Source organism: Pantherophis guttatus, chromosome 3 (genome assembly GCF_059756535.1).
Source record: "Pantherophis guttatus breed Tessera chromosome 3, ASM5975653v1, whole genome shotgun sequence".
Classification (NCBI taxonomy): domain Eukaryota; kingdom Metazoa; phylum Chordata; class Lepidosauria; order Squamata; family Colubridae; genus Pantherophis; species Pantherophis guttatus.
Genome location: NC_142065.1, coordinates 168,710,609 through 168,723,311, shown reverse-complemented (window position 1 = coordinate 168,723,311; position 12,703 = coordinate 168,710,609).

The following is a 12,703-nucleotide window of genomic DNA, read 5'->3' as shown; positions in this document are numbered from 1 at the left end:
TCATATCCAAACTCTGCACAGACCTGAATTCCAAAATATTTTGTTTCTTGCTCAACACTTCAATTTCAGAAAATGATGATTTATAGCATTTAATGGGCAGAATCGATTCTTCCTGTTACTCATCATTAGAGGAATGTTAGTCCTACAAAAAATATTCTGCAAACATTATCAGGTTGCCACTATCCTTTTCATTTACTTACATAATCAATTCTTGGTAAAAGTGTTCTGTCCCCGTCTCCACACACACACAAACACAGCCAGCCGAGGGTTAAGAAAGCACTTGGCACACACACAGGTTGTTATCAGAAACTTGGCAGCAATACGAGCACCGACTGCCAAGTGCTTTTACTTCAATAAACGGAATATCCCTTCACCAGATAAACAGAAATACACACATTTTATAAATAGTCCAGTTCCAAACAAGAAACCTTTTGGCAGCTTTAAGCGTTGTTCAAGTGACTAGCCAGAGTTAGTTTTTGTTTGTCACAGAGTCTTAAATGGCCACCACACTCGCTTATATAGTCTCTGGGGTGTGGTCCAGTGACTCAGTTATAATCCCTGGCACGCCTCCTTAACTGCTGCAACCGTTTATCACGCCTTCATTGGCGTGGATCCAGGAATGACAGATCACCTCCCTCACTCTCATCGGAGACACCTGGCTCCTGGCTAATCTCATCTTCCTCGGCCGGCACTTGAGGCAGTGCCAGAGGGGAGGGGCCTGGAGAGGGAGGCCTGGCCGACTCCTCTTCTTCATGTTCGGAGCCTTCTTCCTCCGATGAGATAGGCTCGGAGGGCGGGGCCACACCAAAAAGTACCACTTCTGCTTCCTCCCCACCCCCCAACACACACCTTCCAAATGTGAGGAACAATTTAGATTTGCTTCTAATGATGCTTTAGAGCAGTGCTTCTCAATTTTGGCAACGTTAAGATGCATAGATGTCAAGTCCCAGAATTGGGAGGCTGGCTGACTGGCTGCATGGCTGGTTGGGCAATTCTAGAGTTGAAGAACACAGTTGCCAAGGCTGAGAAACATCACTTTAGAGAGAGGAGAAAAATGAAGGGCATTATTGCCAAATCCATAGGAAAACAATTGAGACAATAAAGAGAAATTCATTATAAACTTAACCCAGCCACTAAACCTGAATAAGAAGCACATGCAGAAACTGAATCACAACAGAATTCCACCAAAAGCAGAGAAGATACAAACCTCCCTTATGGCAAGATATGACACAAACACCAGAAAGACGGCAGAGGAAGACAGTAAATTCCCTGGCAAGACCAAGTCACGGACACACCACAGATATCAACCTGCAAATAGAAAAGCTATAGAAAGGATCCCTCTCTGAGGGACAGGGGCAGCTTAGAAACAAAACATTTAAATAAATGAATTAAATTAAATTTTATTTTATTTTTTCAAAATCAAACACATGACCTGGACCTTTGGGTGGGGCATGAATTTGGCCCTTTTCACATAGCCCTCGTGTTTATCTTTCATAAGTGCAGTACAGTACTTTGCACAAGAAAAAAAGGGTAGGGGGTGTCAGAGGAAAGTGGCTAGCCAGGAGGATAGGCGTGTGAGCAAGAGGTGGGAGGAGGAGGAGGAGAGTGAGGAGAGCAAATAAGTGAGCAGTCTAGGTCTGCAAGAGTGTGGGGAGTGACGACAAGCAGCCTCCGGTTGAAAAATGCATGGAGAGGCGTGTGTGTGGCCAAGAGAGACAGCAGCATTAGAGATGGCAGTGACAGCCTGGGAGGCAAGCATAAGAGATCTGGAGGGTGTGTGTATGTGTGTTTTCTAGAGAGCAAGTCATGCAGGAGATCAAGACAGGAAGGGTAGAAAACATAAACCTTTCTCTTCTGAAGCTATCAATTGCTCTTTATATACTTCTCATGTAACTGTATTAAAAGAGGTTCAAGTTGGAAGCTAATACTTCCCAAAGCGGAACTGTATTTGTATTTTTAAATATATTTTCATCCTTTTCTATTATTAATTTTCTGCTTTTCGTACGATTCTATTACTATTCTCTAGTCTATTTGGCTTATGGAATTCTGGGAGCTCAAGTCCACACATCTTAAAGTTTCCAAGTGGGAAAACATTGGGATAGAACATGGCAACTCTATTAGTAACCAAAGAATAAACCCCCAGATATGCTGAAATATTTTCAACAGTAAATGACTTTTATAGGGAGGCTTCTCAATATACTATCAGCAAAGGTAGCTGTATGGAAAGGCTGCCTTTTCACACATAGGTTGCACACAGCAATTATCAAAAGCCAAAAATAAAATACTGTATGAGTTTAAATGCCTATGATTAACAAAATCTAAGGAAAAGTAGAACATCAAGGAGATAATTTAAATACACCAAGGAGATACATTTAAACACTTTATTGGGTAAATAAAGCTCCTTTGGAGTTCTTCCAGGCTGAGAGCTTTTAGCTTTGCCAAAATAGATTGTATAGTTTTGGGGTTTTTTTGCCTTTTCCTTAACTGCTTTTCTATGGTTAAAAAAAAAAAGGATGAAAGGAAAAAAGATGGAAAAAGTACAGGAGTTATTCCAATGAAATGTAACACCCCCCACAAAGTAATGAATAAAATGTCTCCTAGAAGTATTCTTACTCATCAGAGTGTCGCATATGTAGAGGACACAAATAAGGTGCAGTTTACTACCCTGTTTTCCCCAAAATAAGACATCCCCTGATAATAAGCCCAATCGGGCTTTTGAACGCATGGTAATAAGGCCAAGAGCTTATTTCAGGGTTCAAAAAAATATAAGACAGGGTCTTATTTTCAGGGAAACATGGTAATCCTGCCTCCTCTGATGAAAGTAATCACCCACCAAGCAAAGAACGATGAACCCCAAATACAGTATTCCTAATGGTACCACTGGGCAAACCTTCCTTAGAAGATTACAGTCAGTGTAAATAGCAGTAAAAGATATAACTATTAGAGACTCCAGCTGAGTCTCTATATTGGATAAGGGAGTATTAGCTGCACTGAAAAGGGGATCTCCAGCGTGACTATTAGGTGACTGCCTAGTCAATGGGAAATTTGAAAAAGACACATAGAAGAGAAAGCAGCCAACCAATGATACAAAGTCAGGATGTTCCCTGCCTTTCAGATGACAGCTATACCTTTGACAGATAAGGAACCAGATATGCCCATGTAAAGTTTTCAGCATAGATGCTTAATGTATTGGAAGAGTGAAACCTTCCAATACAATACAATGCTCAGAAAGATAAATCTATCTACTTCTGTCCTACTATCGCAGCACCATTGAGAGTGTCCTGACATATGGCATTCTTGCATGGTATGGGAGCAGCTCTGTAGTGGACAAAAAAGCTCTACAGAGAATCATTAAAACTGCCCAGAATATCATCGGACTCCAGCTACCAACCCTGGACGACATCTTTGAATCTCGCTATTTGAGAAAGTTGCATAACGTTCTGAGATTCATCCCATCCTGCTTATAATCTTTTTGGACTGTTGCCTTCTGGCAGAAGATACAGAACAATTAAAACTCGGACTGCACATTTTCTGAATAGTTTTTATCCCAGAGCTATAATTGCACTCAACAATGAACTAAAGGGCCACCATCAGTGAGCTGTTGGACAGCATTACTTGGTCTGTTGTGTGGATGTTTGGGTGGTTTAGGGGTGGGGAATTGTGCTGGGTGGGAGTGTGTTTGGGGATTGTTATGTGTGTTGGACCTGGTCTTTGGGTGTTAAGTGAATTTTGCTGTATGGGTATACTGTGTATACTCGTACAATGACAATAAAGTTATTATTATTATTCTGTACATCCATTTCAGCATTTCTGAAAGCAAAAATCAAAACTGAGCAAGATTTTAAAAGTAGAAAAAAGCAGGCACTCTGTCAGGGCATTTATTAATCCCATGTTTGGCTCTGGGACTAATTACCCTGGTTTAGAGTAGATGAATCGAGGCTTATCCTTGTTTGCAATATTCCAAAAAGAAACGCGAGAAAAGGTTTCTAATAAAACTCATTTATTTGTTATAAAGAAAATAAAACACCTCACTAACTAAGAAAAGTTAATTGTTACATTTTTGAAAGTAATTCGGGCCGGCTATCTTTCAGCCGGCCTTGCTGGAAAAAGAACAAAGGAAAAAGTGTGTGAAGAAATGTGGGTGGATACGGAAACACGTAGCTTACTGATAAGAAGTTGGCAAAGCTACGGAGAGTCTGACAGTCCAGAAATAATGAGCTCAGCTGGTAAATAAAATAACGCAGTGACATTCCCCTTCTTTGCCAGTTGAGCGAATATCAGTTCATCATCAAATAAGGCACATCTTCTCACGCAGATACTCGTGTTGAGCTGCTGGAAGTGGTTTGTTGAGCATATCAGCAATTTGATCATGTGTAGATACATATTGCATTTTGACAAAACCTTTTTTAACTAAATGTTTTATGTTTTGGTAACGAATGTCAATGTGTCTGGACCTAGAACCTGTAAAATGAGATTCAGAAATATAAACCACCGATTCATTGTCTTCCATCACTGTGATCGGTCGGATCGGGTGTGTCCAGATATCTGTGACTAAAGCATCAAACCAAATTAGAGAATTACATGCATCTGAAACACAAGCATATTCAGCTTCGGTAGATGAACAAGAAACAAAATTCTGTTTACGTACTTGCCAATAAACAGAACATCCATTTAAGAACATCATATAACCTGAAGTACTTTTACGTGATTTCTTATCACTTGCCCAATCAGAATCTGCATAACAACATAATTCTGCATAATCAGTATGTGTTGGTTCTAACAATAACTTCATGTGTTTGGTGTATTTTAGGTATCTCAATAATTTCTTAATACATGTCCAATGAAACTGTTTTGCCTTACCTACGTGTCGAGATAAGAGGTTAACACTAAGTGCAATGTCGGGTCTGGTCCAACTACTAATGTACAACAGTGACCCAATGACTGAACGATAAAGTGTTTGATCCTCGAACTCAGGACTTTCTTCTTGTGTCAAGTTGTGAAAATCTGTTTGCATGGGTGTCTTTGTTGTGTTAGCATCTTTCATGTTGCAATGATGCAAAACTTGTTCAATTTTATCCTCTTGTGAAAGACTAAACCCCTTCTGTGTCTTTTCAATCTGAACACCTAAATAAGTGCTAATATGACCTAATGATTTCAATGTGAAGTATCTCTGCAAAGCTTTGGCAAAAATTTCACTCATTTGCTTATTTGGACCAATATAAACAATATCATCAACATAAACAAGAACTATCTCATATGCATTGTTAGATCTTTTTGTGAACACGCACTCATCAGTTTCGGACTTAATAAAGCCCATTGAATTTAGTTTGTCAGTAAGACATAAATACCACATTAAACCAGATTGTTTCAGACCATAGAGACTTTTGTTTAGGAACCAGGTATCCCCTTCTTGCTGTCGGAATCCTGGAGGACTTCTCACGTAGATCTCTTCGTCTAGGTCTGCATGTAGATAAGCCGTGTCAACATCAAACTGGAAAACTTCTAAACCAAGGATAGTTGCAGTTGCTAAAGCAATTTTTACACTCTCAGTTCTGACTGTCGGTGAGTAAGTATTTGTGTAGTCCTCAGGATAACGTTGAGCGAAACCCTGAGCTACAAGTCTGGCCTTGTACAGTGACTCACCATTTGGTTTCTTTTTGATTCTGTAGACCCATCGAGTGCCAATGACCTTTTTATTTGCTGGAGGTTTTGCAGGTGTAAATACTTTAAGTTTCTTTAGACTGTCCATTTCAACCTGCATTGCTTCATACCATTTGTCTTGCTCTGAATCAGGGAGCTGCTTGATTTGTGTGAAATTATCAGGTGGAAGTGTGAAATTGCAAATCAAAGGCAAGGGTGCTTTTGTCAGTTGCCAAGAATATCGTTGTGGAGGGATTCCTTTTGTGGCCCTCTTGGAACGTCTCGGGACAACTGTCCAGTCTTCTTCTGCTTCGTCCTCGTCCTCACTTTCGTCGCTAGCGTCAGCATCCGCGGCTTGCGAAGACGGAACATCGGGTTGAGAAGAATCAGTGGAATCTTGATCATCAATCTGCGTAGCATCAGCAGTATCATCTCTGGGAAAATAAACTCCAGGATCATTGGAATGAATCCTGGACCAGTCAATATCTTCTTCAAAATTAGCAGATTGGGAAATCACAATTACATGTTTAGAGTCAATAAATTTGCTCCACTTTGAGTTATCATCAATACCCATAAATCTCAGTCTCTTTGCTGTTGGACCTCCTTTTCTTCTTTGAGCTAAGGGAATGTTCACCATAGCATATGAACCAAAAATATGGATGTTTTTAAGATCGGGCTTGTAGCCATACAACATGAAGAAAGGAGTCTGATTTGTTACACTGCTCCAAGTACGGTTAACAATGTAATTTGCGTACTTGATAGCTTCACCCCAGTATATCATATCAAGGTTGGCGTCTTCTAGGAGACAACGCATCATGGTTTGCAGTACCTCTCCGTTGTGAGCCGATGTGTCAGGGGCTGAAGTCTGATGAATAATTCCATTTTTACGCATCCAGTCCTGGAAACGCTGAGACATGAATTCGGCACCACGATCACTCTGGATTCTGGCGATGCGAACTTGGTGTTGGGTAGAAACAAGGGTTGCAAAGTCTTTAAAGATCTGAAAGGTCTCTGATTTTTCTTTCATAGGATATACATATCCATATCTAGAGTAATTATCAACAATTGTTAGAAAATATTTTCTACCACCAAATGATGGCGGGAATGGACCAACTATGTCAATGTGAACCAAATCAAAAATGCGTGTTGACAGGCGTGTAGCGCGTTTGGGAATGGCTGCTGCTTTGGATTTGGCCTTCTTGCATACAGCACAATCCAAAAACACCTTACACCCCTTTAGATCCAAACCTTTTGTGAACTCCGGCATCTTCCTAAGAACATGGAAACTGGCATGCCCCAATCTTCTATGCCATTTGTGGATACACCTGGAATGCAAAGGTTTACCAGTTAGTGAATTCTCAACATTAACATTTTTATGCGGAACCTCAGGCTTGCTCTGAGCAACCTGTTTACCAATTCTATCTTTGTTGGCTTTAGGAGCCTTGGGGGTAGCAACAGGATCTCTCACTGGAGCATCTCTCTCTGGGCCTGTGCATTCCCTTTTTGGAGTTTGCATATTTGCCTGTGTTTGTGTTTTAGGCTTTGGCTTTAAGTAATAAACACCACCAATTAATATGGTTTCAGCAACAATATCTCCATCTTTAACTATGTAACTTGCTTTTTCAAGGTGGTGAACTTGGAATTTTAACATTCTAGACAAGTGACACTGACTAAGCAAATTACTGGTTGCTGTTGGTATGTAATAAACATCAGGAATGAATGCATCGAGCTCTTCAACATAAACAGTTCCTTTTCCTTTGACCTGGCAAGAATGATTTGAAAAAGAATAAAGTTCACGTAGTTCAGGTTCAGGCTCGTGCATCTCTGTAAAAAGTTCCTGGCTGTTGTCATCTTTAAAACCCTGTATAGCACAGGACTAGGTAATTTATAGAATTACTTGTCTGCAGCTCTGACCAGGTGAGTATGCTCCAGGTCCCCTTTACTAACAATGCCAATTTGTGGTGCCAAGGAGCTGTGTGTTCTGTGTTACAGTGTTGGTCCTGAATCCCAGAAGGCTTGAGCCCTCTTGAAAGGCCGTGAAGACCTGGCTTTTCCCTCATAGATCAGGTTGGAGTAAGAGGTAATGGGCAATATAGGTATGATTGTATGGTTGAGTTCATGATATTGGTTATTGGACTTGTTTTACTTTATTGGTTATTTTAATCTTGTTTTCTGCTTGGCGGGTAGAGCTTTTATTATATTTTTTTTTGTTCATTGTTGTTGGACTCCCTGAGTTCGTATGATAAATGGGTGGCCATATAAATTTTCTAAATAAATAAATGTTCTACATTTTTCTAAATAAATATTTACAAGAAGTACATTATAGGAACTGATAAAGCCTCATGCATAGCTAACTACCTCATATCAGGAGACAACACCAGGAGTCTGGCAGCACCTTGTTTGACTAACAAATTTTATTAAAAGGCATATGCTTATTTTTTTTAAATAGACCCATTTTTGACATTGATACATACTGCAAATTTTTAATACACCAATGACAAAATTGAATGTAGCTTTTAAGGAGCAGATGTACCAGCTGTTGAAATACCAATTTGCATACTTTGTGGTAATATCCTGTAATTATTGGTGAATAGAAATGCTCCTGACAAGAATTGAATTTCTGTATTTAAAGTTTGTATCAATCTATAATTGTCTTCCAGAATTGCTGTGCTTTGTGACAGTGCCATCAGATATTAAAGAATGATCCAACTTTATTATTACATTTCCAGCAATTTTCTTTATATTAGATATTTTGGCAATTAAGACTGGAGTAATACCAACCAAGGAAACATATCATGAACTCAACCATGAACTACAACATTAGTGTAATACTCACTGTAAATGTGATATTCCTCCTCCATAGTTTCTATTTCCATTGTTTCACATCAATAATTCTGTTTAAATTTTGCACTCAGAGTTTATATATAAGTTGCTGCTAAAATATGGTTCAGAAACTAAACAAGTCAAAGTATATATGATAGCAATTTTTATGGAGTATGTTGTGTTTTCAGTTTTTCCACACTTCCATTTCATTTTCTGAATTTTCTTGAAGAAAATACTAAATTTTTATTTTACAATAAATATAATCAAAGAAAAAGCTTTGACTAAAAGGTCACCCAGAATACCCTAAAAGTATTCTTCTTTTAATTCTGAATTGACCACTTTTTGAATTCTCACAGTATACTAGATATTGAACTTGCCCAAAATAAACATGTTGTGCAAATGCATCAAGTAACATCAAGCAATAGAAAGAAATTAACAATCTCAAGGGCAACGTTTTTTAAAAGGAATTAAATCTACAAATTCTGCCCTGAGCTGTTTTAGAATACCGTATTAAAGAAACAGATGGTTGATATATTTTATTTTATTTTATGCAGAAGTATAACTAAAAAAGAATCCCAGACTGTTAAGCAAGAAAAACATACTTATGAAAAATAAGGTTAGTGGGCTTTGAAAATGTTTAGTCTTAAACAAAAAACATTCAAGAAAGATTGGAACTCACTAGCAAAAAAGAGCAGATAAAACATGCAGAGGTGGTTTTCAGAGGTTCTGACCAGTTCTGGAGAACTGGTAGCGGAAATTTTGAGTAGTTCGGAGAACTGGTAGTAAAAATTCTGACTGGCCCCACCGCCACCTATTCTCTGCCTCCCAAGTCCCAGCTGATTGGGAGGAAATGTGGATTTTGCAGTAACCTTCCCCTGGATTGGGGAGGAAATGGAGATTTTACACTATCTTTCCCCTGGAGTAGGGTGGGAATGGAGATTTTACAGTATCCTTCCCCTGCCATGCCCACCAAGCCATGCCACGCCCACCAAGCCACACCCACAGAACCGGTAGTAAAAATTTTTGAAACCCACCACTGAAAACATGTCTTGTACACACTATTTTAAAGGATTGATGTGTAGCACCTCCAGTTAAAGGATTTTGAACAGTAGACTAGGAAATGTCAGGATGACTTGTATTCAGAAAAATCATAATTTATTTCTATTTTATTTTATTCATTTATTTGTATCCTGCTTTTATTATTTTTGCAAATAACTTATGCTGGCCAACATATCCAACACATCTTCCTCCTCCTATTTTCTCCCCAACAATAATCCTGTGAGGTTATATATATATATATGGAGGGATATATACATATACATAAGAGGAAACCACTGAGAAGAAAGGGTCCAGCATTATTGCATCACAAGTGCACAATACGGGGCAAATCTACTATGTACCCACTCAGTATGAATACTGTATACTATGGTCCTTGACAAAAAAAATACTGGATTAGACTCTGGAGCTATATAATGCAGTATTCTATTCCTATAGTGCAGAGGTGGAGATACCATGGTTTTTCAGTTATGGTGTTGCTGAACTAGACCTCTCAGCATTTTTCATTACTCAACATGTCAGTAGGGCTGCTGGAATTTATGATTCAGCAATATTTGGATAGTGACAAGTTCTCTAATCCTGCATACAGTGGAAAATGACTTGTTATAGGAAGTCCACAAGGGCACAACTTAGGTTTCTTGGCTGCTAGTATTGAAAGGCATAATTGCTCTGATACAGGAATTAATTACCATAGCCAGCAGCTACCGGTATTGATAAACTTATCTTCTATAAACTGATGAAATTCTTTTCTAAAGTTGTTCAAACTGGCAATCATTTCACTATGTTATAGAACCAAATCTGACAATTTAACTACATACTGAATGACAAAGTATTTCCTTTCATTTTTGTGAATGTCCTATCCTTCAGCTTTATTGGAAGGCACACATTACAGTTTCATGCAAAAAAAAAAAAAATTCTTTGAAGGACATTAGAGGGTTTGCATGGTGAGTATACATGTGAAACATTCAAAACAGGAAAGGTGGTTCTGAAATAATTTACTTGTTAATTGGATTAAATTTTTGTTTGGTCTTTTTATTTGTTATATTTCCCCCCTTTCAGTCCCTTGTGGCAGAGAAAAAAAAGTCCATTTTATTTATCAAATACAATTGTTGTTTGCTTTGATATGTTAAATAGGGTTTGTTCCCATGTAGATTTGTTCTTTCAGAATTACACACCAATACATTAAATAAACAGCAATTTTAAAGAGACTTCCAAATGTGTTGTCTTAAATAACTTCTTTACTCTGCTGACTCTTTCAGAAGCTTTCATTCATGTAGTATATTAGACCATTACTATGATGTACCTTCTGCTTTTCTGTTCCATAATAAAGATGTGCTTCTATTATTACGTGATAATATATAATAATATTTTCCAAACTGCTTCCTCCTTAATGCAAGGTATCAAACACCATCCATTGTATGATGCCTGTAGAAAAAACATCAACTTGATTTTGGAAGAGTCTGGCTTTTGAAGTATTTATACATTTGAAGTTTATTCATTCTTTATTATTCTACTGTACCTGTTATCTCAGTAATAAAAGGATTGAGTATTGTAATTCTACTCCCTAATTGTTCTGATGTTTTTATGTTAGCTGAAAAATAAAGGAGAACTTTCATGTTTGCTGTTCTGTTACCTGTTACGATGTTTCGTACAATTAAGAGTACAAAATACTGCATAGAAAATTGGGTTAATATATTTAATCTTGTTAAATGTATATATAGTGGGTAGGTGATAGATAGATAGATAGATAGATAGATAGATAGATAGATAGATAGAGAGAGAGAGAGATAGATAGATAGATAGATAGATAGATAGATAGATAGATAGATAGATAGATAGATAGATTACAGTATGTATGTATATAGTTTATATTATATAGTATATATATATAGCAGTGATGGCTAACCTTTTTGCCGTCACGGGCCAAAAGTGGGGGGAGCGGGGGGGTCATGCATGTGTGTGCCCACACCCATAATTCAATGCACCCTGCACCCCTGCGCATGCACATGTGATCCCCCCTGCGCTCCCCCACTTTTGGCACGTGATGGCACCGGTGGGCCAGTAGGCCCGTTTTTTGCCCTTCCCAGCCTTCAGAGGCTTTCTTGGAGCCTGGGGAGGGCAAAAACAGCCTTCCCCACCTCCCCAAGGCCCTCTGGAGGCAGGAAACGACCCGTTTCCCGACTTCCAGTGGGAAGGCCTGAAAATCAGCTGGCCGGCATACCTGAGCTAGGGCAATGCTCACGTGCCCACTGATATGGCTCAGCATGCCACCTGTGGCAGGTGTGCCATAGGTTCGCCATCACGGATATTTAGTATGTTTGTGTATTACGGTATAAGTATATATATTTGTGTTTGTGTGTGTATATATATATATATTACATATATAGTATGTATATTATACAGTATATATATGTGTGTGCTATATATTACATATATAGTATGTATATATATGTGTGTATGTGTATGTATATATATATATATATAATATAATTTTGCACCTATATTGGAATTACATGACAGTTATTTTCATGGTTAGCTAAACTGAGAATTTCTAACACCCAAAGGATACACAAAGAGATACACTTACATAAATTTATATAGTGCCTTCAAGGCAACTCTGTTGCATTATTAGGTATCTCAGGAACAGTTCTGGTTCAGGCAATAGGACAATGAAGCAAAGCTAAGTGGTTCTATACCAGATGAACTGCAAACAAGACAGATTGTGCTACAAACAGAACTGCCTTCAGATACTCCATAGTATCTTTAAAGTGCTAGATAAAATATATCATTTACACTACCCCCAAGTCGTGAATCACTGTAGATATAGCTGGTTCTAAGAATGGAAAGAGGGTAGTTACTTTACACATTGTAATTTCCATGATTGCATATTTTTTAGACTAAGATGACTCTCATTTCCATCCCACCCCCATGATTCAACACTCCCATCAGAATTCCCACTTTTCTTCATAAAATAAATCTTAGTTTACATTAGAATATTCTCCTCTTCTGATTTGTCCATTGTACAGTATTTTAAAAAAAACAAACAAGAACAGTATCTGTTGATGGTTATTTGGGGGAAGTAACTTGTTAAGTAAAGACACTGAATACTGGAGATCAGAGTGCCAGGAAAAGCCATAGAGTTTCTATATTGGTCCCTGAGAAGCCTGAGGGTAGCAGGAAAATT